The 26,687-nt window shown below is 35.9% G+C and overlaps 1 protein-coding gene and 1 pseudogene across 1 annotated transcript in view; both read right to left on the bottom strand.

The window, feature by feature from the left end:
• LOC136200497 (protein DEFECTIVE IN MERISTEM SILENCING 3-like) overlaps window positions 1–26,687 on the bottom strand; it is a 69,738-nt gene that overhangs the window by 25,985 nt on the left and 17,066 nt on the right. The gene's annotated exons all lie outside the window — the stretch shown is intronic.
• On the bottom strand, window positions 10,009–10,636 carry LOC136235307 (transcription factor MYB1-like; annotated as a pseudogene).

The raw sequence follows: 26,687 nt of genomic DNA, 5'->3' as shown, positions 1-26,687 counted from the left end.
TATATATATATGGAGCACCTATCTTGACTTGATTTATTATTCCGATGTGGGAAACTTTCTATCTCAAATTGTTAGTTGGACCTTCCATCAGACTTCTTTACTCATTGTTTTATTTCTTAAACTTTTTTTTTAACATATGCTTGACTTCTTATTATTTTTTTTTAACAACATAATCTTAACTTCTTATTATATTCTATTTCTTATTATTAGTTTCTTCAAAAAAAATTATTATTATTAATATGCCATGCCATATATTGGTTTATATATAATTTATAAAAATAATTTTAAATTAATTATATATATTTAATATATAAATATTATTTATTTATTACGTTATCCAGTCCGACCAATCCGAGCCATATGGTCCGACCAAGTGACCCATGACCCAGTTATAAATCCGGTTTGATATCTGATCCGGTTCTGATAACATTACTTATAGCCTCTACTTATTATTATTGTTAATATTCTTAAAGAAATTATATTGATAGCTGGTCATTCTGATATGGTTTCCAGGGAAGTACTATCCATACAGATATTCAGTTCTACTAAAGAAGAAGTAAGCAGATGAAGAAGGAAAATGAACAACTTGTTGCTTAAAAGAATTGGGTTCGAGAGACACTGATAAAGTCTGTCCTTGGTAATTGTATATTGTGTATTATAAAAGGAGAGTGACATGAAACTCAGCACCCGGACAAAGTTTTAAGTTCTACGAGAGAAGAAGTAAGCAGATGAAAAAGGAGAAGGAAAAACTTGGTGCTCAGAAAAATTGGGTTTCAGAGACACATCTGAAGTCTGTCCTGGCGGTGTCCTTTCATAATACATAATATGTTGTTTGGCCAGGACAGGCTTCACTAGTGTATCTAGAACCTAATTCTTCAGAGCATCAAGTTGTTCATTTTCCTTCTTCATCTTCTTACTTCTTCTGTGGTAGAACGTTGCCTGCTAGTCTCCTTTCATAATACACAGTATATGGTTTGGCCAAGACATGCTTCATCATTGTCTTGGGAACCCAATCATTTTGAGCATCAAGTTGTTCTTTTTCCTTTTTTATCTGCTTTCTTCTTCTCTAGTATAACTAAATATATGTCTTGGCTGCTACTTCCTTAAAAACCAAGAAATTGTATCAATAGCTACTATCAGTATACTTTCTTTAAGAATATTAAAAAAGTAATAATAATAAGTAATGGCTAGAAGTGTAATTTGGTTTCCAGACATCCCAAGGCACCTAATCATTCATATTTGGTAACATTAAGCCCCTCATGACGAAACAAAAGCTTATTATTCAGGACTTTCTCTAAAAGTGCAATTCAAGTAAAACGTCACTTTGTTTCACTATTAATAGAATTTTATGATTCAGGATTCGAACCCATTGAGCTATAATTCGAGCGAAATCTATAAGGTCAATCCAAATTATCACATAATCTTACAATTGACAATTGGAATGGTATGATTTAGGTCGATTCAGCTCTATTTTGAATAGGATCTATAGGGCGGCCAATCTACCTTATCCCAAATTTCATATTGTTATTTAAGAAAATTGTAACTCTAATCAAGGAATGAGATAAATTAGTGGAAAAAGAACCAATAACAAATTTAAAGAATAAGAAACAAGATTAATATAATTAATTAACAAATCAAAACATGTGAACATGATTTTTAAATTTCAATACACAAGTTCCATCCTATCCGAGCCCATTTAGAGAATGTGTGCACTTTGTCATCGTGCAACAACAGTCGATAAGAACCAAATTATCTTCATAATTTTCCACATTGTTCATTAAGAACTTCAACGACAGAAACTACTAAACTCACTCTAGATTAATATTTGATAGTATTAAGCATATCATGGTAAATTTTATATATATATATACATATATAATATTATAAATTTGAACCCAATCTTACAATTGGATGAATGAGTCATAATTCATGAATCTGGATTTGACAACTATGTTTTGTTTAAGGTGTTCTTAAAAAATATAACACTAAGATAGATAATTATTTTCAATTTTTCAATTCTTTAAGTGCCAATTCACAAGAGGATTTTACATTAGGTATCTGAAATTGATATTAATACAAGCATGCATAAACTACTTTTGTTTAGGCTTTCATTGTTTTTTATGTAGCAAGGGTAAATAATTTTTACATTATCTCCTTGTATTTTGAAAGAAAATAGTAAGTTAGGGTTGAGAGAAATTGATGAGAGCGATAGAGGATGACAGAAAATAAGGTAAATTGTACAAGGGTAAAAGTGTATTTTCAAATAGAGATAAAGCAATGGTTGTCACTTAATTCTTTTGCTAAGTTCTTACAACACAATATTAAAACTCATTAAAGATTCATATTTGATTAGGCTAAGTTTACCTTCTTCCTAGCCCATGTGGATTTAGCTCATGATTGAGCTAAAACATGTAAGCATCGTAGAAATAGAATTAGGGAACTCATGCTCAAATATACTAAAATTGAAATCTTAGAAATGGAAGAAGATAAAGATGAAAGAAAATAAGAACGTCAATATAATAGTACTTGAGTACACAAGGTGAATGCAAACCAAAGTCTAGCTTTGCAAGGTCTAAACTATGGATTAGTTTAACCTTTGCGACACTAAAAGAGAAGTAGAACTGAAATAAAGAAAATAATTTCTAAGAACCAGTGAAACTGAAAGGTAAAGTGAATGAAAATAAGCTACAAACGATGTAAAAATGGTGTCAGGAGCTAACTAGCAATAAGGTCCCTATTTATAGGAGTTTTGGGCCACATATTTACATAAAAACCACCTAAATTGTCTCTATAGTCTTTAATGTTGTTGTCTTACCTTGCCATATTTGATTTGGAATTGACCAAGGAAGGTTTTGGAGTCTTTTTAGGCAGATTTATATCTCCATAACCTTCAAGGATGTTTCTTTTTCTTGCCATAATTGATTTAGAATTTAGTAAGGAAGGTTTTGGAGTTTAGCTAGATTTGATTTCTTCCTTCTAATTTTGGAATCGCAGCTCATCAAGTAATTTCTAAAATTACTCCAAACTCCAATTAAGACGAGAATAAGGTAAAATACAATGAAAACTAAGTACAAAACGCTCATAAAATACTAAAAAATAACATAAAACAATGACTTAAAGAAAATTGCATCGTACGAATTCAAATTGCATTGTACCAACTTGTTTCTGTCTGCACTTTATAAATGCTCAGTTTCGATTTACTATGACCACTGACCATGACCATTGAAGAAACGTTAGGAGAAAAGGAATTTAATTATATAAAAAACAATTAAATCCGAATTATTAAAAATAATAACAATAAATATTATTATTTTTTTAATAAAAAATATAGAGTCCACACACCAACCCAACCCGACGTGGATTGAAGACTAAGGTTGGGCTTTTTTCATAAATTCAAAAGCGGACCAAGTAACAATAACAATTGCCCATCAATATGTCTTTTGGACGAAGAATACCGGATGCAATTGTTGTTAACAAAACAATGTTTATATTAGGTTTTCATTTCTTTTATTCTAATTTCTAATTAGTTAATTTTTATATTTTATATTATTTTTAAAAATCAATATAAAAAAACTAGAAAAAATAACAATATGACTAATAATATCAGAGTTATAATGGGTGTTCAAAAACCGAACCGGACCGAAATAACCGACCGAACCGAAGCATTTCGGTTTTTCGGTTCGGCTTTTCGATCTATTAGGTTCGGTTTTGGTTTTATTTTTTATAACAATTCGGTAAATTCGGTCGGTTCGGTTTTTAAATCAAAATTATCGAATTGACCGAACCGATCGAACTAAGTTAAATTTAATTAGAAACTATATTTATTAATTATTAGTTAGTATAATTTAATTGTATCTGATTATAAGTTAGCTTTAGATTTAATATATAATAAATTAAATGGTTGAAATTATTATATAGTATAATATTCTGAACCCTGAGACTATACACATACAATAGTTTCCAGAATTCATTTAATTTAATATAAATTATAATTTATATTGTGGATTACTAAACCTAGCCATCATTTCCCACCCCTAGCCCCGTGAAAAGATGAAATTGCCCTTTCAACAAATTCACTCATGTTCTCAAATTTTCAAATCCTCTCAAAACACACAAAAAACACAAAACTCTCCAAAATCTAATCCGGACTAATTTGGTAAAGAAAAAACATGGGAAATGACTAATGATACATAATTTTGTTCAAAAATATGTTTTATTTACGATTGTTATAAGTAAAATCGAATGATTTTTAAAAAATCAAATTTTCGGTATTGGGGCATGTGAAGAATATGCCTCCACCACAGGTGGGGTGTATGAACATCACGCCCCACCATAGGTGGAGGCATATGAACAATCGTAAGCCTCTTCAGAAATAACTGCAGATATAAGCCGTATAACAAATTAAGAGAAGGAATCCATATATTAATGTCACTACAAGACATTTGCTCCATCCTCTAGTTAGAAACCAGACGAAAGCAAAAAACAATAAGAAAATAGATACATGAGCAATTCCCACTGGATTTTATAGAAAACATAATCTATACGATAGTATAGCATCAACACATTCTGCGCATTTCATGTGTTATACATAATTTGGTTATAAAATTCAGAGTATATACATGGTCAACTAATGAAAGCAATAAATTTGAAGAATTTTAAATTAATATTTTCTTTTAACTCCTTGAAGTTGTTAACTCTGCTTATTAGCCCAGCCTTAGGGAGGAAAGCCTGCAATCCTTGCTAAATCCAACTCCCAAAATCTGCTTTTGACACTCTATGCAAAAACATGAACACGATCAAATCAATCACACAAACCTCAATCCTTGTAAGAAGTCTCCCAGTATTCCACTTTATACATAACACCATGTAAAAAGCCAAAAACGATTTCAGCACTCATTTTCAATTTTGAAAAACTAAGTCCAATCTGACTGCTGAAACCTAAAACACTATTCCACCTCTTCCATGTACTTACAAACTTAGGAAGAGAAAACAAGAAGAAAACCCTAAAATTAAAGCAGCTAAGACAAATAATGAGCACCAATTAAGAGGGGAAACCTCATTTTTCAACTAATAAACACCAAACAAAGATTAAATCGAATCTAATCAAAATAAAAGTTTAAATGTATGTAGAATCAATAAGCAAAATAGCTCAAGAATAAGAAAGAAAAAGAAGAGACGTTTAAAGTTTTTACAAATTGGATACTGTGATTTGGTTCTCGAGACTCCATGTGGATATGTTTTTGCTTGGACTTAACATTCTGTGACTTCCTTCTCTTAACCTGCAATCAATAGAACAGATTCGCAGAAAACACAAACATACATGGAGAACGATTACAAAAATGGAAGAAAGAAAGAAACCTTAGCAGTGAGACCGAACTGAGGCAGGAGGTGAGCGGCCAAGAGAGGAGAATGACGTTCATAGAGAGCGGCCAAGAGAGGAAATTGACGTTCATGGAGAGTGGGGAAGAGAGGAGAAAACATCAGTCATTGTGTTTGACGGAAGAAGAACAGCAGCCATGGGGTTAGGGTAATGACCCTTAATTTGGGGGGAACAAAAAGAAAAGAGGGAGAGAACCAAAAGTTTGGGAGGGAAATGAAAATTCATGGGGGGAAAATTTAGGGCATTAAAAGCAAAAGAAATTAATAAGTGATTAACTTGTTATTACTATAATTAATAAGTATTTAATTTTTTTATTAGAATTTATAAGAGGTTTTAATTTAGATATTAAAATAGAAAATAAAGGGGTTTTACTTTAGAATGAATTAATAAGGGGTTTTTTTTGGTAAAAGTAAATCAAAAAGGGTTTTTGCTTATTATTAAATAATAATAGAATTTGTGCTTATTAAAAGTATTTTTTATAAGTGAATTTTAGACCCTTATTAAATTTTTCTTACTAATACTCCTTTTTCTTGTAGTGTGAGAATCCAAATAAATGACTATTTTTTAATTTTGGGTGGTTCAATATAAAATTAGAATGTTATTCCCTTTGAAGTGGTTTAGTTCTTTAATGATTTGAAGAGAATTAATATAATATTCGTTAAAAATAATTTATCAAATAATAATAATAACTTCAATTAAAAATAATATCTTGGTTTTATTATGCATATCCAAATTCCAAAGCCTTTTGGAAAATTTGCTGATATCACAGTAGTATTTTGCCGCATCTTTCAATGCATATTTGTATCCATAACTTGTACATTTCTGTCTCACATGCTAGCAAACCAATCAAAGCTTGTGGCACATACATTTTATTTTAGAAAAATATTGATATGCTGACAGTTTATGCATGCTAAACCGAGTTTGAATTTTTGGCATAAATGAATTGTTACGGGAGGGCTTAATATATTGAAAAAAAATAATTAATCAAAGACTTAGTATATCCATTTAAAAAATAGAGACTTAATGTATTTAAAAATAATTAATCAACAGTTTAATTTATAATGACTTAATGAATAAAAAATAAATTGATCACGACTCAAACATGCAATTTAACCACAGAACTTCGCGGATAACTATAACATGACTTCATTGATTAACTTTTACACATTATATAGATGTAAAAAAATAGTTCATAGATATGCATGATTGTGAAATGATGGACTTCTTGAAGAGGATGTTTTAAAGAGCATATTTTAAAGAATTTTAATTCTTCAACTTTTTAGTTTTGATGTAATTTATGCATTGTCTGGTGATTAAAAGAAAGTTAATGTTTACACTTGAGAGAAAGCTAAAAAAATAAAAAATATTATTTCATAGTAAATGTGATACTAAAAAATTTTAATTCTTGAAAAAATTCATTTTGAGGTTGTTAATAAATTTTTTAAATCAACCCTTACACAATATAATGCAATAAAAGCTAATAATATTAATCAGAAAAATAAAATATGATTAGCTATTAATAGGATTCACTCGCAAACACAAATTGAACATCTCATATTTTGACATGTCATTTTTATAGAGATAGTAAAATTACACGTGATTTACGAAAACATTACAAAAATCCAATATAATATTATTAATGGGTTAAAATTTGTTAAATAGATTTAGAATCAAATTTTTGGAAGATGGTGTTAATTTACTTCCTAATACAAAAATAACATTGACATTTTAAAATTGTCCTTATATATTTTTAAATTTCTATCACTAAAAGAGTTTATACATGAAAGAAAACAAGATGCTAAATATAATTTCTATCACTAAAAGATTTTGAATTGGGTTAAGTGAATTTAATTTTTTTGCAACCAAAATGAAGCTACCCACTCAAGCTTATCTATGGGTATGATTGTTAGAAAACATGGAAGCCAAATCTAGTCCAAGTGAAAATATTGGTTATCTATGGGTTTGATTGTTAGAAAACATGGAAGCCAAATCTAGTCCAAGTGAAAATATTGGTTTGGGTTCAAGGGATCAAATCTCCTCTGACCCAAGTTGCTAAATATAAAACTCAAATTCTGTATACTTGCAATTCATGGTTTTATATCAGATCCTCTAAGATTTTCAGTGTTTGTATATATATATCCCTCTAATTGGATATCTTAATGCAATACACTTATCCAGTATGATTTTATCAACAATAGGAGCTATGATGCTCATTCTTCTTCATGCTCTAACTGTGCAAGTTTCTAATGCAAATCTTTCTCTTCAATTGCCTCATGTTTACCGTCATTCTTTCAATCAAGTTCCTGGCGGACCAGATCCAATTCATAACCCACCCAAACTCATTACAGCTCAACATCAACCGTCAACCCGAGTTTATGGTCATTCTTTTAGACAAGTTCCTGGCGGACCAGACCCAATTCATCACCGACCCCAACTCATTACAGCTGATCATCAACAGTCAACCCGAGTTTATGGTCATTCTTTTAGAGAAGTTCCTGGCGGACCAGACCCAATTCATCACCCAACCCAACTCATTACCGATGATCATCAACAGTCATCCCGAGTTTATGGTCATTCTTTTAGACTATCTCCTGGTGGACCAGACCCAATTCATCACCCATCCCAACTCATTACTGCTGATCATGAACAGTCAAGCCGAGTTTATGGTCATTCTTTTAGACTATCTCCTGGTGGACCTGACCCAATTCATCACAGCCGTCATTCTTTCAGAAGAACCCCTGGCAGACCAAACCCAATTCATAACCCCGGACCTGGAGAACCACCCCAGCTCCCGACAAACAGTCATTCTTTGAGAGAAACTCATGGGGGACAAAACCCAATTCATAACCCTGGACCTGGATCACCACCTGAACATATCTCGACTGAACATCAATATTAATAAGATGTTATCTTGTTTAATTATGGGAAGTTCTATCATGAAAATTATCAATATAGATCCAATAATAGTTTTAGTAAAATATATATGACTCTTCATGTTATGATCCATTTGCTTTATTATGATTAATATTATGTGTCACCGTTAGTACAATGTTTAAGCCTTCATCCCTATGACATAGACAAAGAAGAAAGTGTGTTAATTCAGATGAATATATATGCCATAATGAAAAATTCCATGAGCTCAGTGTGAACCTGTCCTTTTATAAAATCCTTACAAAGTTACTATTATTTAATTGTCTAATGAAGAATATGTACTAGCTCTAGAACAGGTTTCATAAATGTTTTTTTTTACAACTTTTTCTTATATTAAAATGGATTTATAGTGAAAATAAAAATGAAGTCAAAATTGTCCAAAACCTTTCATTTCAGTTTTTTGTTTACAATAGGTTTGGCTTAAGAATGACAATTCACAAGATGTGGTGAGACAATCTATGCTAATTAGTAATTTGCTAAGATGAAACACCTTCTTATATGGAACTTAAACTTTACTTTTCGTTTGTATAAATTGAACATTCCATAGGTGATGATGCTAGCCTACACCGGATTGTTTCTGAGTTTATACAAAATAATAGTAGAGCAAGTGGAAGCAGAGATTTCATCTGCTGCGGCAAGAATTCTCTACGGATGTAAACCGGATGGGGCAGGGAATGCATTTCCCATCCCCTGATCTCCATCCCCGTCCCCACAGGGACCCCATATCCAGTTTAGAGATGTTCCAAAAAAATTGGCAGGGGAACGCTTGCCCCCAGTAGACCCTTGTGATGGGATCCCTCTCCGGACCCGAACACATCTTAATTGAGTTGGATTGGAGTTGTATTTTGCAGATTTCAACAGCATTTGCTCTCGCTTCAGATGCAGGGAGGACAGGATAAGTTCAACCCTAGATGATATTAGAAGGGGGAATCAAATCCTTATCAGGATAGCAACTCGGAAAAGTCTTCTATTCTGTTATCGTTTTTGAATGGGCTACGAATTTCTTTTCGATCTGTGGTGTACAGTAACGACCGGTTCGTATTAGGAGTAGCAAATCTGCCATTTTTTTTCCTTAAGTTCTTTCATAAACCCTGAAGTTTTTGCATTATGTGAAATTATTATGGGTTTTTCTTTTTGCATACTTTTTGATTAATTTGGATAAATAATTTACTAGTTTCTGAAAGTGAAATTGATTCTCAATAGTGCAACGATTGGACTTTAATTAAGTTTTGGTGTTACAATTAAATTGAATAGATAAAAAAACAATTGGGAAAAACAAAATAAAAATATTGATAGAAGATGTCAAAAGTTAGGTATAAAATCGTGACTAAGTGATAGCATATTGATAGCAGATGTTTAAAGTTGATCAAAACTGATTATTTATCTAAAATAAAGATAATAATGTCAAAGAAGTTATTTTTAAAATCGTGTATTTGTGATTAAAAAAACTAGTAATTGCATCAAACAGGTTATTTTTGAAATCGTGTCGTGACAAAAAATATAAAAACCCCAAATTGAATTTCCTTGTAATATTTTCTAAATCATGTATACGAGATAATGATAATCTTGTAGTAAAAAAAACTTATCCGAAAAATGTATAGAAAAATGAATTAGATCAAATGCAGTTAAATATTAATCCTAATTATCTTAAAAACATTATTACTCATAAAAGAAGAGTTTATAAATCTAGTCTTGTCTCATTTTAACCTTAATTTATCAATATAACTCTTCACTTCAACAGCTATCATCTTTTGCATTAAACTGAGCAAACATTTCTCCTCCTGTTCCTCTTTCTCAGCGTCTCCGCCTTCTTCTCCTCCCTTCTCCGCCACAGCAGTTCCCAGAACCAACCCATCCCCCGGTGGACACAAAGTCCACACTGTCTCAGGCACCCTACTGAAACAACTATAATCCGTTCGTACACCCAAACACAGCCTCTTCGCTCCCGAATCAGACCTAGACTCAGATGAAACGTCAAGACTCATCTTCTTGACCATCAAGTTAGACTTGGATGATGCAGACAAGAACTCGGCCTGGCGTTTTCTCTGCAAAGTAGATTTCCAACGATTTTTAATGGCATTATCAGTCCGGCCAGGCAAGAGTCCAGCAATGGTATCATCCTCCTTCGTAGTAAAAGGTCTGTCCTGAACCTCTGGCGAGAGTTGATTAAGCCACCGGGCATGATTTTCCTGAGCGGCCATGAATTCGGGTGCTTATGAAAGTCCAATTTCTGGGGCCTTGTTGTTTAACTAGCTTGATTAAAGTATCATCTTCTTGAGGACTCCATGGGCCTTCGATACAATCTCCACCATTGAAAGAAGCCATGAATGGAAAAGTGAGAAGAAATAGGGGAAAGAAAGAACTATTTTTTCTTCTGGAGACCGGTATAAAGTTTGATTAAGCTATTCTCCCCTCCTTTTTATACACATATTACAATTGTGATTAGGGTATTTTGGACATCTTTGCAAAGACAATACACTGTAATAATTTTTTATTATTTTTTTCAAATTTTTTAGCCTATAAATTAGTGTTATATATTTGCAATCATTATTTTTATTAAGGAATATGTTGATGTTATGGATATGGAATATTTTTAAGAATATGGAAACAAGATTTATTTCCTTTATCTATTTTAATTAAATATCATTTTAGTAATGAAAAATATTCATTACAAAAAAATTCATTGTGAATTCTTTTTTCAAAGGTATTTTGAAATTTTTATTTATTCACCTATTTATTTATTCATTAATTAATTTATTTAGACTTTAATCATACTATTAGATTTAGGCATATTAAAATCATACGGTGGAAATTAAAATTATTCTAATATTTAAATTTAATAAAATTGGATTTAATGGTGACTGACCAAATTCCTTACATGATCTATTTGACTATTACTGTTTATTTGTTGACTTAACACGTTACAATCCCAACAAGATTTCATAATATTTGTAAAATATTAGGGTCAAAAATTTGAACATTATTGTTTACTTGTTGATTTAACACGTTACAATCCTAACAAGGTTTATTAATAGTCATAAAATGTTTGGATCAATTTTGATGTTTATCACTTAATATTATTATTTAGTATATATGAGTATGCATATTCTTTTATTATTTCTTTGAAATATTTTAGGCGAATAAATTAGTGTTGAATATTGATTGTAATTATTAAAAGGAAATTATTTCTTTGAAATATGAGTATGCATATCTCGTATTATTTAGATATTTCTAAGGTGTTTAGGTTAGTTTATTTCCATTTTAAATATAATTTTAGTAATTAAATATAATCCGGATCTGGTGGGGATTTTTTTTTCTTCTTTAATGTAAGAGCATTGTGCGCAAATATTTAAAAAAAATATATATAATCATTTTAAATATTTACATTATGAATTATCTTTGCCAAAGGTGTTTTGATATTTTTATTCATTCATTAATTTATTTATTTTTATTCATGAATTCTGTTTTAATAAAGTCATTTTAGCGACTTTAAAGTAAAATAATAGCAAAAATATAATATGATAGACACGTCATTACTATTCAACTTCTATTGCTGACTGAAACGATACTTGGTGCCACCTACTTGACCGAAATGACATATATGTTCCATCTACCTGACCGAAACGATATGTGTTGTTTCGGTCTGTTAGATGGCAACCACATGTCATCCAGGTTGATGTCGAGTATCGTTTGGGTCAACGATGAAAGTTGACAATAGCTGGCGTGACAATCACATCACCTTTCCGGTTTTTTACTCTTAAAATCGTCGAAGTGACTTTATCGAGACAAAATTCAAAATTGAATTATTTTATTAAGACAATTTGAAGTTGAGTGACCATTTTGATACAAACATGAAAATTCACTGACCAACTCAACTTTACTCATTTTCAGAGTATAACCACTAAACCACAAAATATAAACAAAAGCCATTAAACTTTACGTACTAAAATAATTGCAACTAAACTTCAATCAACGCATGAAAATTACTATTAACAATTCTAAAATAAATAAATTCAAGAATTTGTGACATTTCTAAACAACTTTAAGTTTTCAAAATTTTCGTTTTGATATCATTTAACTGTTATTAGGTTGGTAGGGAGAACGTCAAATTTTAGAGAATAAAAACTTTAAATTAAGAATTTAGAAAATAAAAAATGTGGTTTCATGATAAATAGTGTTATAAAAAACTATTAAGTTAATTACAAAATCAACTTTATTTATTCAATATATAATTGAATAATTAAAATTTAAAATTTGATAATTAATACTGAAATTACAATTTGATTTCTCAATTTGAATTGAAATTACAATTTGAATTCTCAATTTGAATTTTAAGTTCAGAGAATCCCAAATCTTTTAAAATCAATTAGGTTCTCAACCTATATTTTAAAAATTAATTAGATCCTTCATTTTGTAAAATCATAAATTAGATCCTAACTATGCTGAAGTGTTAATTAATCGCTTCTGTAATTGGAAACACAAATCGGTTTAGTTTTTATATATTTTCAGTTCGGTTATGATCGGTATTCTAGAGAAATTTATACAACTGGCCCAATGAATAAATCTATTTACATATTTCGACCTATTTAAACATAGACTACTAAACTAAACTTTTCTAATACATTTTATCAATAATACTCTTATTTCCAATGTCGGATTCAAAGTTAAAACCTTATGAAACCTTTGAAAAGAAAAAGAGGAAATTGGATCTGAAAGCAGGAATTGTAGGTAAAAAAGGATGAAACAGAGACCAAAAAGTGCAGTGGGAAATTGATGAAATGGGTTCAAAGAAAAACTGGATTTTGTGGGTTTTGACTTATTTTATGATATTTTCAGTTATTGGTTCAGTTTTAGTAATCAATTAAACCTAATCAATTATATACACATGTTAAGAAATGTTTTGATGTAATATTGATTTTGTTCGATTTAAACTGAACTGATAATCAAAATAAAAAATATTATAAAATACTAATCTCATTTGAACTGAAAATATTAAACAGTTTTGAACCAAAAATTATTTCCATTATGAGATGGATTTAATTAACAGTTTTAGCATACATTAAGAACCTAAATGGTAATTTTAAAAAGTTAGACACCTAATTAACTTTTAAATTAGCATAGATTTTTAAGCTATAATTTAGAGGGATATAATTAGACCTTAAACCTCTTTTTCTGTATTTAATTGAGTGGTTTTGAAACATATGAATTTACACTAATTAAATTTGGCTCGAGTGGTTAAAGCCTTTGTGTTTGAGTCTTAGTTTGACGAGTGTCAAATCGAGAAAGTAGACAAACACTAAACCGAATATCTTTTCAGATGACGATTCAAAACAGTCGTCTCGCAAGATATAAAATTGTCATGGCCTCGCTGCCGTCTCATGGTGCATCAGACCACAATGGTGTTCTGTCATCTCTAGCAGCATCACTTGACATACGCTCACTTGCGCTCTGTCATCTTTTCATTGTTACGATGACGTTATTATTATTAGGAACCGTCAATTAGATGTATTCTAACCATAAATTTTTTATATAGTCTGTCACTGGAGTGAGTGAAACTCAAAAACTTTTATGTATAATATGACAGAGGTTATGTTCGTATCTGTCATTGTAGTTTAGTTATGACAACTGTTTTTTTTAACTTTGTCATAGTAAGGTCATTGAGATAACAATGTATTTAGTTATACGTGGCTAATACACCTCATGAAGGATCTCCATCAGCCAATCGATTACTCGGTACAGTTATACTGTGATAATCAGCCAGCTATCCACTTAACCGACAATCCAATGTTTCATACAAGAACTAAACATGTGGAAGTACATTATCACTTCATACGAGAGAAGGTCTTACATGGGGACATTAAGATGCAGTATGTGAAGACCCATGACCAAGTTGCTGACATCTTTACAAAAGGACTAAAAGGTGCAAAATTTGAAAAATTTAGAAAGCAACTTGGAATGACAAGCTTTAATTTTTATTCATGTTAATCTCTAATTTAGTAACTTTTTCTTTAATTTTAATCTTCATTCTAATAACTTTCCTTTTTATTCATTTTAACCTTTAATTTAATACTTTTTATTTTACACATTTTAGTCCTTAATTTGGAACTTTCATTTTATTCATTATAGTCCCTATTTTCGAACTTTATATTTTATTCACTTTAGTTCCTGATTTGGAACTTTCATTTTATTCATTTTTTCAATTTGTTACCCAAATAAACTTTTCAGTTTATTCATTATAGTCCTTTGTCCAAATTTTAGTTAATTGTATAACTGTATTATTTGTTTCTAACTTTTTATTTTGATTGATAAAAATACGCGAGAAAATTGTTTTGGTGCCGATTGAAGTCTCGGTAATGTCTACATTAGGCTTTGACCGTTGGTCCATTTCCAACTTCACACCAAACTCTAAATTGATGCGTGTTCCTACACGGATCATTTTGGAACAATTTGATCGCAAATTAAACATTCAAAAGTCAAACCAAATTTCATTTGGATTAATGGCTTCCCTCCAAGGGATTGAATTCAAACGGAGCTTTAAATTATTTCCACAAATGACGTTGTGTCAAACTAGGATTTAGGGACATAATGTCCTAAAAGTGTATTATGAAATTAAAATTAATGGTTGAAAGTTATTAATTAGGTCAAACAGAAAAAAAAAACATAAAAAATTACATTAAAAAGGTGTGAAAACTATAAAATTGCATTTAGAGGCCCTAAAAGATGGAATTCGGCCAAAAGAGGACGGGTCCCCGAAACCCTAATTTGACATGTGTTCCTAGTGATCATTGAATGCATGTGGATGGAACCATCTAAGTTTTTTTTTTTTTTGTATGATCCTCAAGACCCATTTAGGCCAAATTGAAACTAAGGTAACAAGTCAAAGAACTTTAGCAAAGAAAAGGGCAATCTCAGAAGTAGAATCCACAACATAAGAGCAATAATAGGATTCAAGCATTTCACTCATAATCTAAAATTCATCAGCATATAAACTTATCAAGAGACGGAACAAAGAAGCATTATCAACAACTAGATAAAAAGGCAATTACATATTCTTATTCCAATAATACATACACAATCAGCTAACCGCTTAAGTAGCAAAGAAGCAACCAATTTCCCTTTCCATCTCAATCAATAGCTTTAGTGGTTAATGGTGAAACAGAAAAGAAGACTACAATTCCACTTCTTTCTTCATAATACTAAATCTTAGAGAGTTATTAATTAATGCGCATTTAATTTTATTTGTTCATTGATTTTAGACAAAAACTTTATTTAAATTAGTAATTTAAAATTTATTTTTAAAAAAAATTCAAATCACTCTATAAATTAATAATTATTAATTTATCGATTAATTAATAACTCTCTAAATTAATAAAATTCCATGGTCCCAACATTATTAATTTATAGAGGTTTTACTGTAATATTGAATCTAAAAATGCATAGTGTTCCTAAATTTGGGCTTTCATTTATGAAACACAATTGCTAGTTAACAATCCTCTTAGATCAATATAACCAATATAAAGAGGTCATGGTCAAATTAAAAATGGTATCGGTTTCATTTATGAAACGCAATTGCTAGTTCTCTAAATCTAGCGATCCAAATCCAGGAACAGAAAGAACCAACAATTATCCCCGACAAGAAAAATAGAGAGCAAGAAGGTGAAATGAAGTCTGGAAGGTGTTGGCCCAAAATAAAATAAATTTTATTTTATGTATATACAATACTTGGGTTTCGATTTTAGGATATAGTTTATATTTTGTCTAGAAAATAATAAATGATAAAATAAAAATAAAAATACATTCGTAAACTCACCTCAAACACGCGGGGCGTGCCTTCCTATACGCGAAGCGTAACCAGCCATCCGAAGACGTTCCGCTTCAGAGACTCCATTACGCGGGGCGTGCCTTCCTATACGCAATGCGTAAAACGCATCAACAATGCGCTCCAGGATCAGAAACACAAACACGCGGGGCGTACCTTCCTATACGCGAAGCGTATATCATGCACCCGGAGAAGTTATACTTCAACAGCTCAACCACGCGGGGCGCAAGACCAGAGACGCCTTGTGTAAACATCATCGACAAGACGCACCAAGTTCAGGAGCCGCACTATGCAGGGCGTAGCCAGACTTACGCGGGGCGTGTTCTTTCTCTCGACGAACTAGAGGTTAGTTCTCGCCCGGAGCCCGTTGTCGATCACCGATTTCTCAAAACGCATCCGGACACAGCCACGGGCTAGCCTACAAGCTTAGCCCCATCCCCACATCTAGGTCCAAACCTTAAGATCTTCTCTAACCACAAGGTAGTGGGGTGATGTGGCATGGAAGTTAGTGGTAGTTGGAGGAAGTTCAGGAAGTTGATGATGTGGCAAGGTAGTGGGCAAGGTTAGAGAGAAAAATAAGGGGTAGTTGACCAATAATTACCAAAATACCACCAAATAATTACCAAAACGCTACTCCAAAAAACTATAAATAGACCCCCTCCCCTTCATAATAAATCACTCATTCAACACACAAAACCCCCTCTCAAAGCTCCAATGCTTAGTCTCTAGTTTCTTTTGTTCTTAGTTCTCCAAGTTCTTCCTTTCGTTCTTCATTTTTCTTAGCTTCGATTCCTTCTCTAGCTCCCCTTTAGCCTTAACTCAGTTCCAATAGCCTATTTTCAAGTCTTTTCAATTCACTTTAGCATTCCCAAGCTCTTAATTTGTTCAATTCTTAGCTAGAACTCTGTTTCCAAATTAATTTTCCAGATTCGTCCATTTATTTTCAATGCCTAATTCCGTCCATTTAAAGTCATTTTTTGCTTCCAATCCCTTTAACAAAGTTGTTCCCGACTTCCTGAAGTTCGATCTAGTATATTTAGTTTCCTAATTCCTTATTTAGAAACTCTATTTACAAACCGATCTTTCCAGCTCAAATTCTTTTAGATACTCTGTTTCCAGAATTTTCCAGATTCGTCCGGTTGTTTTCAACTCTCAATTTAGCCCTTTTAAATGCGTTTTAGCCTTAGACCCCTTATAAACGTTTGTTCCTGACATTCCGAAGTTCAATTTAGACTATTTACTCATCCGATTCCGTGTTTCTAAGAATCCAAACGAGCCTCCCAAAGTTAAAGATTAAATCTGTCCCATTTGCCTACCACACGTTTCGACATCGCCAATGATCACATACCGTACGGGCCCGACCGGCTGCAGCTCTCCGAGGACCTCGCACCGACACTAAAATTCAACATCAATCCGAGATAGCTATTGTGGCTCCGAGTTTGTTGTTGAATTTCAATTTATTTTATCGCATTTCAATTCTTTATATTGATTTGTTTATTCTAATTCAATTGATTACCTATATGTTTAATATAGAGATTTCTCAATTGTAATTCATTTCATTTTAATGCTTACTTTGAACACATGTACTCAAACACTCATTCATATCAATAAATACCATTTTTCCCAAACTCTCGTGTCAATTTCGCACTTTAATTTACTTTATCTTTCCGTCTTTAATTTATCCATATTAGCTTAAATAAAAATAATATATCTCGCAAAGTTTCTATAACGGCGCGAGAGACCCAAGAGGGACTTTTTCAATCCTTGCGTCCCTCGCCAATCGCCTCGTTTAGATTTCAAGTTTTGGCACGCAAATTCCATAAACTTAACCATTTTAATTGAGAAATAATCTTCTCTGGCACGCCCGCACCCTAACCACACGTGACAAGGTTGAAATTAGCATATTTCGAAAATATCGCTAACAATTTTTGGCACGCCCAGTGGGACATTTATTTAAGCTTTGCCAAAAATTTCAATACCCCTTTTCATATAAACACAACTCATTTTTTTTTTCTCGCCCCACTTTACCTTACCAAAATTTATTAGCTAACGCTAACAATTTTTGGCACGCCCAGTGGGACCTTTGTTTTTTTTTTTTACCAAAAATTTTAAAAGCCCGTTTCTTTTCATACCACGTATGTATTTTTCATTCAGTTTTTAAACTACTTGTTTTTCATGCTTTGCTTTTATTCCATCAATAAGTGTTTATTTATTTTCTTGTTCTTTCTTTCTAAACACTAGATTACTAACTCGATTTCATCATTTTTATCTATAAGTACTCACGAAGGATGCCTCCTAGGAAGAACACCGGGAAAGATCCAATTCCATCGGACTCCGAAAAGAGTCAAAATCAAAACCAAGACCGTAACAATGAGTCCGGAATGCCCGAAGGCTTTGTGGCCTAGACTGTGAGTCATAGTCGCGATACAAACCAACAACCACCTCAAGGCCCGCCCATATTCGACTTGGCACCATTTATAGCAAATATGGAGAAGCAAATCAACCAATTTCTACATGGGTTTTCACAATCCATGAGAGAGAATCATGAGGCTATATACAGCGCAATGCAAGCTAGCAACGAGGCCATGTTCAAAGCTAACAGCGAGGCGATAAACGATTCCAACAAGGTTCCGGCCCTCGAGGAGAGGATTGTCGATTTAACCGGAGAAATCGGCAAAATCCCAGAAAAATGTGCCGAGCTTTTCTCACAAAAGTCAAGATCCCAAGGACCGGCAAGCAATGGAAAAGGAACGCCGATCTCAGGTGCCAGTGAAAGGTATACCCCTCCACCAATCCGAGAAGAAAACCTCAGGTTCAATGAGCGCGGCGATAGGATCAGCCCAGAACCCGTTCAAGTCCCACCACCTCAACAACAGTTTAGGTCTCATACTGGGCCTAGTAACCATGCCGAACATTACGAGGAGAGCTATACTCGTAACTCGGGGGGCAATGGGAGAGGAAGCAGCTTTCACCCACAACGGACGACGCACACACGCGTGGAACCCACCAACAACGTAGGAGAGGCCCAACGCATAAAGAACATCGTCCAAGAGATTTATGGGCCAGCCGTGAGGGAGGTGTACCGACCCGAATTCTAAAAACCGTACCCACGGCAGTATGACCAACTCTATCCCTTACCTCACAATTTTAGAGTCCCTGATTTCACTTTATTTTCAGGAGAGGAAGGGCAATCCACCGTAGAACATGTGGCACGCTTCACCTTTCAGTGCAGTGGTTTGAGCATGGATACGAACTTCGACATGTTGCGCCTGCGACTATTCCCAGGATCATTAACGGGAACGGCGTTCTCCTGTTATGCCACTTTGCCATCAGGGTCCATTCACGTATGGGAGCAAATGGAAAGGCTCTTCCACAACCAATTCTACCGGACGGAGCCCAAAGTTTGTGTGGCGGAACTGTCCCGAATGACGCAGCGACATGGGGAACCGGTTGAAAATTTTATTAACCGATTAAAAAAGATGCGACATCGATGTCGAATCAATATCCCCGAGGTCGAATTCGTAAAGATTTCCCAACGTGGACTAGAATTCGAGAACCGGAAGAAATTTCAGGGGATTGATTTTCACGACTATTATGAGTTGGTGGCCAAGGTTTCGGAGTATGAGGAACTGATGAGAGAAGATCATCGACGCAAGAAGAACTCGATGGGAAGCTATCAAGGGGATGTACAAACACATGAGGTAGCCATCGCCGATTTAACAAACACCGGATCTCGAACATGTCCCGTGTTGTTAAAAAATCCCAAAACAGCAGAGGAAGTCAAAAGGAATCCGACCACCCAATATACTTTTGACGTCTCAAAGACGGAAGAGATTTTCGATTACTTGTTAAAAGAAAAGTTCATCACGTTACCGCCTAGACACGTGATCCCATCCAAAGATGAAATACGCGGAAGAGATTATTGTAAGTATCATGACAACTAGAGCCATAATACTCAAGCTTGTTTTGGTTTTAGAAATGCCGTGCAGGATAGGACTAACCACAGGATACTCCAATTCCCGGAGAAGAAGGAAAGCATGCTGATCGACGATGACCCATTCCCAGTAGCCAACATGATCAATGCCACTTCGCTAGTGTGGGGGGGCAAAGGAAAGCAACGTTGCGACCTAAAGACCCAGCAGATATGGGTGCCAAAAGCGATATCGTCTAAGTTGGAGGAAAGTTCAAGGCAATCACAAAATACAAAGAAAAGAGATGTGCAACAACAACAACAACGACCACGTTTTGTGACACCTTCGAGCACGTTGCCCATCGATCAATGACAATTGAATAGCCACAAGAAGTTCCCAAGGCCTCTCTCCAAAAACGCGAAAAGAAGATTAAGGAAAAGAGAGGCAGAAAAGAGAAATGATCGAAAGGAATCATCCAGCGCCAACTCTAATGATGCGAAAGGAGGAGGAAAAAACCAAGAGAAAAACCTCCAGATCCGGGTTGGAGATTTCATCATACGGATAGAGTGTGCAGCTACCTCTTTAATCTTACCTTCGGGTTTTAGAGGGGAAGACACCAAGGAGGAAGTCCCCAGACTCAAGCATAAGGAGCAAGAAGACACGATACCGAGCGCATCGAGTGAAGAGGGTATGAAGAGGGTTTATTTTGACAAGCCCACTCCAAGGATGAACCGCCATATTAAACCTTTATACGTCAAGGCTCACGTAGATGGCAAACCAATCTCTAGAGTGCTCATCGATAATGGATCAGCCGTTAACATCATGCCGATGAAGATGCTCCTAGCCTTATGAAAATCGGAGGAACATATATTCTCGTCAGAGGTGTCAGTTTCAGCCTTCACGGGAGAAATTGTGAAGACATATGGTGTCCTGCCTTTGGAGCTCACCGTTGGCTCTCACACCGCCATGGCTGCTTTCTTCGTGGTAAATTCAACTGTGAGCTATCAGGCGGTTTTAAGGAGAGATTGGATTCATTCCAACTCATGCATCCCCTTGTCATTACACCAACTCCTTCTATTTTGGAAGGGAGACGAGGTGGAAGTTGTTCGGGCAAACGAGAAGCCATTCGAAGCTTACTTCGATGTGGTCGAAGCCAGACTCTACGAGGAATCTGTTGGCCCAATCCGAGTTGGGTCCAATCACAAAGAGCAATCATGTGGCGAAGAGATTAAGAACATCCTAAAGCCAACGGCAATCATGCCTCGCCGAAGGCCAGTCCGTAATGAACCGATTATTGAAGAAATTCCATGATTAGCACAAAATCAGGAAAAGAAGCGGTAGCTTCAGCCGCTATATCAAAATTGAATGCCCAACAACTAGCGGAGAAACTGTACCAAGAAAACGACATGAGGGTCTCAGAAGTCGAAACCCCTAAAGGAATAACAGAACTGAATCCTCAAGGAGAAGAAATCCAACTACAAGATCTGAAGAGGGCAAACCCAAAGTTAGAAGATGAAGGTTCCATGGCAGTCGATCCTTTAGACGAAGTAAATCTAGGAACAGAAGAGGAACCTCGGGTTACATTTGTTAGTAACCTACTACGCCCAACGTTGAAAGAGGCCATTATCAGTTTGCTTCAGGATTTCAAAGACTGTTTCGCTTGGAATTATGATGAAATGCCCGGGTTGAGCAAAGACGTTGTGGAACATAGATTGCCAATCAAACCTGAATTCAAACCCTTCAAGCAACCAACAAGGAGAATGAGCAAAGAAGTGGAAGGCAAGGTGAAGGAGGAGATAGAAAAACTTTTCAAGGCTAAGTTCATCAGACCAGCAAAGTATGCTGTATGGCTATCTAACGTCGTGCCCGTAGTGAAAAAGAACGGTAAACTACGGGTATGCGTAGATTTCCGCGATCTAAATTTAGCCACGCCAAAAGACATCTATGTGATGCCTATAGCCGACATGTTAGTAGATGCTGTGTCTAAAAATGAATTAATATCTCTCTGTGATTGCTATGCGAGATATAACCAAATCCCCATTGCCGAAGAAGACATTGCAAAAACGGCATTTCGATGCCCAGGGTCAATCGGCACGTTCGAATGGGTCGTCATGCCATTCGGTTTAAAGAATGACGGCGCCACATACCAAAGAGCAATGAATGCCATTTTTCACAATTTACTCGGCACCTCTATCGAGGTTTACGTAGACGACATCGTTATCAAGTCCAAGCGAGAAATAGAGCATGTCGACCATTTGAGGAAAAGCTTCGAACGAATGTGAAAGTATAACCTAAAGCTCAACCCTCTGAAGTGCGCCTTCGGGGTCAAAGCAGGGAACTTTCTCGGATTCTTAGTCCACCAAAGAGGAATCGAGATCGGCGACAATAAGGCAAAAGCAATCAAAGAAGCACAACCTCCGAAGAATAAAAAAGAGTTACAACAATTCTTGGGTCAAGTAAACTATTTGAGACGATTCATATCCAACTTGGCTGGAAAGTCCAGAGCATTCTCAAATCTGTTGAGGCTCAAAGATGAAGAAAGCTTCAAGTGGGACGACAAGCATCAAGCGGCGTTTGAGGAGATCAAAACTTACCTGAGTAATCCACCTGTTTTGATGCCACCAAGAGAGGGCACTCCACTCAAGCTCTATATATCAGCAACCGACGAGTCAATTGGGTGTCTACTCGCCCAAGATAATGCAAACCGCCATGAACAAGCCATCTACTACCTAAGCCGAACGTTGTTATCAGCAGAGACAAGATATAGTCCAGTTGAGAAGAGGTGCTTGGCCCTCTATTTCGCTTGCACGAAGTTGAGGCATTACTTGCTCAAAGCAAGAGTTTACGTGATCGCCAGCACAGACTTGATCAAGTACATGCTAAACCAGCCCATCCTCTCGGGAAGAATAGGGAAATGGTCACTAGCATTGGCCGAGTTCACCTTGACATATCTCCCGCAATCCTCAGTAAAGGGGAAAGCAATCGCAGATTTTGTAGCCGGTCACCCAACCAGTTTCCAATATCCCGAAGAGGCGGAACTTCCAATCTATCTGACACATAAAGAGCCTTGGCAGTTAAAGTTCGATGGTTCGAGCACAGACAGCTCCAACGGAGCAGGAGTAATCATCACAGCCCCATCCGGGACTAAGACGATATTAGCTGTAAACTTGGACTTCGAATGCACGAATAATCAAGCCGAGTATGAAGCTCTGATCATTGGTTTGGAAATCTTAATCGACCTAGGAGCAAAAGAAGTCAAGATTTTCGGAGATTCACAATTGGTCATCCGGCACCTAACAGGAGAATACAAATGCTCAAGTTTATCTCTGTTACCTTATTTCGCATTTGCAATCCAACTTCTGGAAATGTTTGACGAGGTCAGTTTGGAGCATATTCCAAGAAATGACAATTGGGAGGCTGACGAGTTAGCCCAAATCACTTCTGGAATGAAGATCTCTAAAGAGATAGCATACAAAGTCGTCATCATTAGAAGACAGGGTCATCCTTCCGTGGCGGATAGAGGTGTCCAGTTCGAATCATTCGACATCGATATCAACTTAGCTCATGATTGGAGGAAACCGTTCATCGAGTACCTCAATGACCCATCCAAAAAAGTAAAATATTCACTAAGCATTCAATCTCGAAATTACATGTTGATGGCAGGTGATTTGTACCGTAAGAGCTACGATGGAATGCTACTTAAAAGCCTCGGCTTCCCAAAAGCAATGGAGGTCATGAAGCAAGTCCATGAAGGCATATGCGGAGCTCACCAGTCGGGAAGGAGAATGCGGTGGCTTATTAATCGTCATGGGTACTTCTGGCCCACGATCCTACGAGATTGCATCACATATGCGAAGGGTTGCAAGAAATGCCAATTGTATGGCCAAGTCCAACGGGTGCCCTCAGAAGAATTACACTCAGTTGTGAAACCATGGCCTTTTAGAGGATGGGCTATCGATCTAATTGGGAAAATATTTCCAGCTTCATCAAAAGGCCATTGCTTCATCATAGTTGCCACAGATTACTTTTCCAAGTGGGTAGAAGCAGCACCAATGAAGCAAGTCGGCCAAGCACAAGTAATCCAGTTCATCAAAGAGAACTTAATTCATAGATTCGGAATTCTAGAATCCATTACCACGGATCAAGGAACCATGTTCACAGGCGAAGATATGAATGAGTTCGCAGAAGAGTACGAGATTAAATTGATTCATTCGACTCCATTTTATGCACAAGCAAATGGTCAAGACGAGGCATCCAACAAGATCCTGATCCAAATCTTGGAGAAGATGTTAGAAGACAGTCCTAGGGAGTGGCATAAAGTTCTCTCAGAAACACTTTGGGCCATGCGAACATCTAAGACACGAGCGACTGGAGTGAGCCCGTTTTTCCTAACGTTTGGTCATGATGCAGTAATACCATTAGAAGTCATCGTGCCTTCATTTCGAGTAATGCATCAGAATGACTTGGAGCCGGACAATTATGTGCAAGCCATGACCATGGAACTAGAAGATTTGGACTACGAAAGGCAGAAAGCGCTCGATTGCATGATGATCTAAAAGAAGAAAGTGGAAGACGTGTACAACAAGAAAGTGAAAAAGAAAAGCTTCAGAGAAGGCGAGCTAGTATGGAAGCTAATCCTACCAATCGGGACAAAGGACCGTGAGCTTGGGAAGTGGTCGCCCAACTAGGAAGGACCATTTCAAATCCACAAGGTGCTTCCCGGGAACGCGTATTGGTTGAAGAGTTTGGGCGGAGAACCACATAGGAGATACATCAACGGCAAATATTTGAAGAAATATTTTCAAAGTATGTGGGACGTAATTAACGTAGGAACCGATGAGAACGTCTTACACCGCACGGAGCGTAACTTATAACACGCGGAGCAGCCAGCCCGCGAGATGTAGAGGAAGCTACTGCCGGAGGACAGCTCGAAGCTCAAAACACGCAGAGCGCTCCTCCTATACGCAGGGCGTAGATCAGACACACGTAGAAATCATACTCCGGAAGCTCGACTACGCGCGGCGTAACTCCAGAAACGCCCCGCGTAAAACTCATCAATAAAGCCGCTCCAAGTTCAGGAGGTTAAATACGCGGGGCGCTCCTCCAACACGCAGGGAGTAGATCAGGCACGCGTAGAAATCATACTCTAGAGGCTCGATTACGCGCGGCGTAACACCAGAGACGCCACGCGTAATCATCATCAACGAGACGCTCCAGGATCAGAGGCTCCTACACGCGAGGCGTAGCCAGACTTACGCAGGGCGTGCTGTCTATCTCAGCACTAACGGTAAGTATTTGGAGAAATGTTTTTTTCGAAATATGTGGGATGTAATTAACGTAGGAACTTAACCAATAAATCATTTCAATTTTCAACTAATGCTTGCGTTTCTCCTTGTATCCTATGCATTTTCGATTATTTCACATGTACCATATGTTTAGGACATAAAAATAGGTAAATTAGCAAATGGTCAGGCGGCAATTAGCTCATAAAATAATGTCCATTTGTGCTACATAAATAAATAAATGAAAGAATGAGCGTACATGGTCACAAACCAAAAACAAAGAGGAAAAGTACAGGCAACCCGCGAACGTACCTCACGAAAACAAACAAAAATCAGGCTTTGGGTATTTCGCCCAAGATTCACAAAGTTTGGAGGCAGCCTCTTTGTGTTGCTCGCTCTGTCGGTGCCATTCCAACATCTCGTCATAATGATTGGCCAATCGATCTTTCTCACGGCCCAGCTCTTCCTCCATCCGCAGGAAACAAGCTCTAAACCCGGAACTGGCTCTAACCATTTCCTCTTTAGACGCTCGAGCTTCAGCCACCTCCTTCTCTAATACCAAAAGACGATCCTCTACAGCCGCAATTTTGGCTAACCGTTGCCTATCCGATTCTTCAGCGTCAACCAAAGCATTAAATTTCTTGCTATAGGACTCAAGCTCCGTGATGTTTGATCTAACCCGAGCTGCAAGACCCGCTGCCACGTTTTTCTCAGTAACGTAGGACTGATAGCAAAACAACACATGGTTCTTAGCGGATTTCAACGGCTCAGTCTTGAAAGGATGAGCACACGCACCCATCATGAGATCAAAATCAGTCATTGCCCTTTCAATACGGGTGGGAGTCCAGGAGTCAAGAGGAGAAGCGACGAGCTTACTAAGATTGGCACGAGCGTCACTCAACGAGTCATCACTAGGCAAGGATGAATCAGCTGGAACAGTAGACGGTCCTTTTAAAAATGAAAAATCCAAGCCGGCAAAAGGATTATCATCTTTAAGACCGGCAGGGACCAACAAAGGACGCACAAGAGCTGATTCCTGCCATATTTCAGCAATTCAATCAATCAATCTAAACTATTTATCTCAAGCATGGCTCATAAATAACAGATTAGCAAGATCATGCAAACCTGAGACAATGGTGCAATAACCAGTCGGTTCAGGGAAAACGCGGAAGGAAGATGGGTTCGTGCCGGAAGTTGCAATGGAGTCATAGCCACCTCAGTCGAGTCCTCATCAAGGGACAAGGTGCCAAGCGAAGACGTCAAGTTCCAACGTTCCCCCAGTTGATCCAGTGTTTCATCCTCAAAACCTAAGTATAGGCCTTCGTCGGAGTCCTCTTCTTCCCTTGGTCTCACGGAAGGCCCTT

The sequence above is a fragment of the Euphorbia lathyris genome, chromosome 7 (assembly GCF_963576675.1).
Source record: "Euphorbia lathyris chromosome 7, ddEupLath1.1, whole genome shotgun sequence".
NCBI lineage: Eukaryota > Viridiplantae > Streptophyta > Magnoliopsida > Malpighiales > Euphorbiaceae > Euphorbia > Euphorbia lathyris.
Note: the sequence above shows the minus strand (reverse complement) of the source record. Positions and strands in the feature narration are given on the sequence as shown.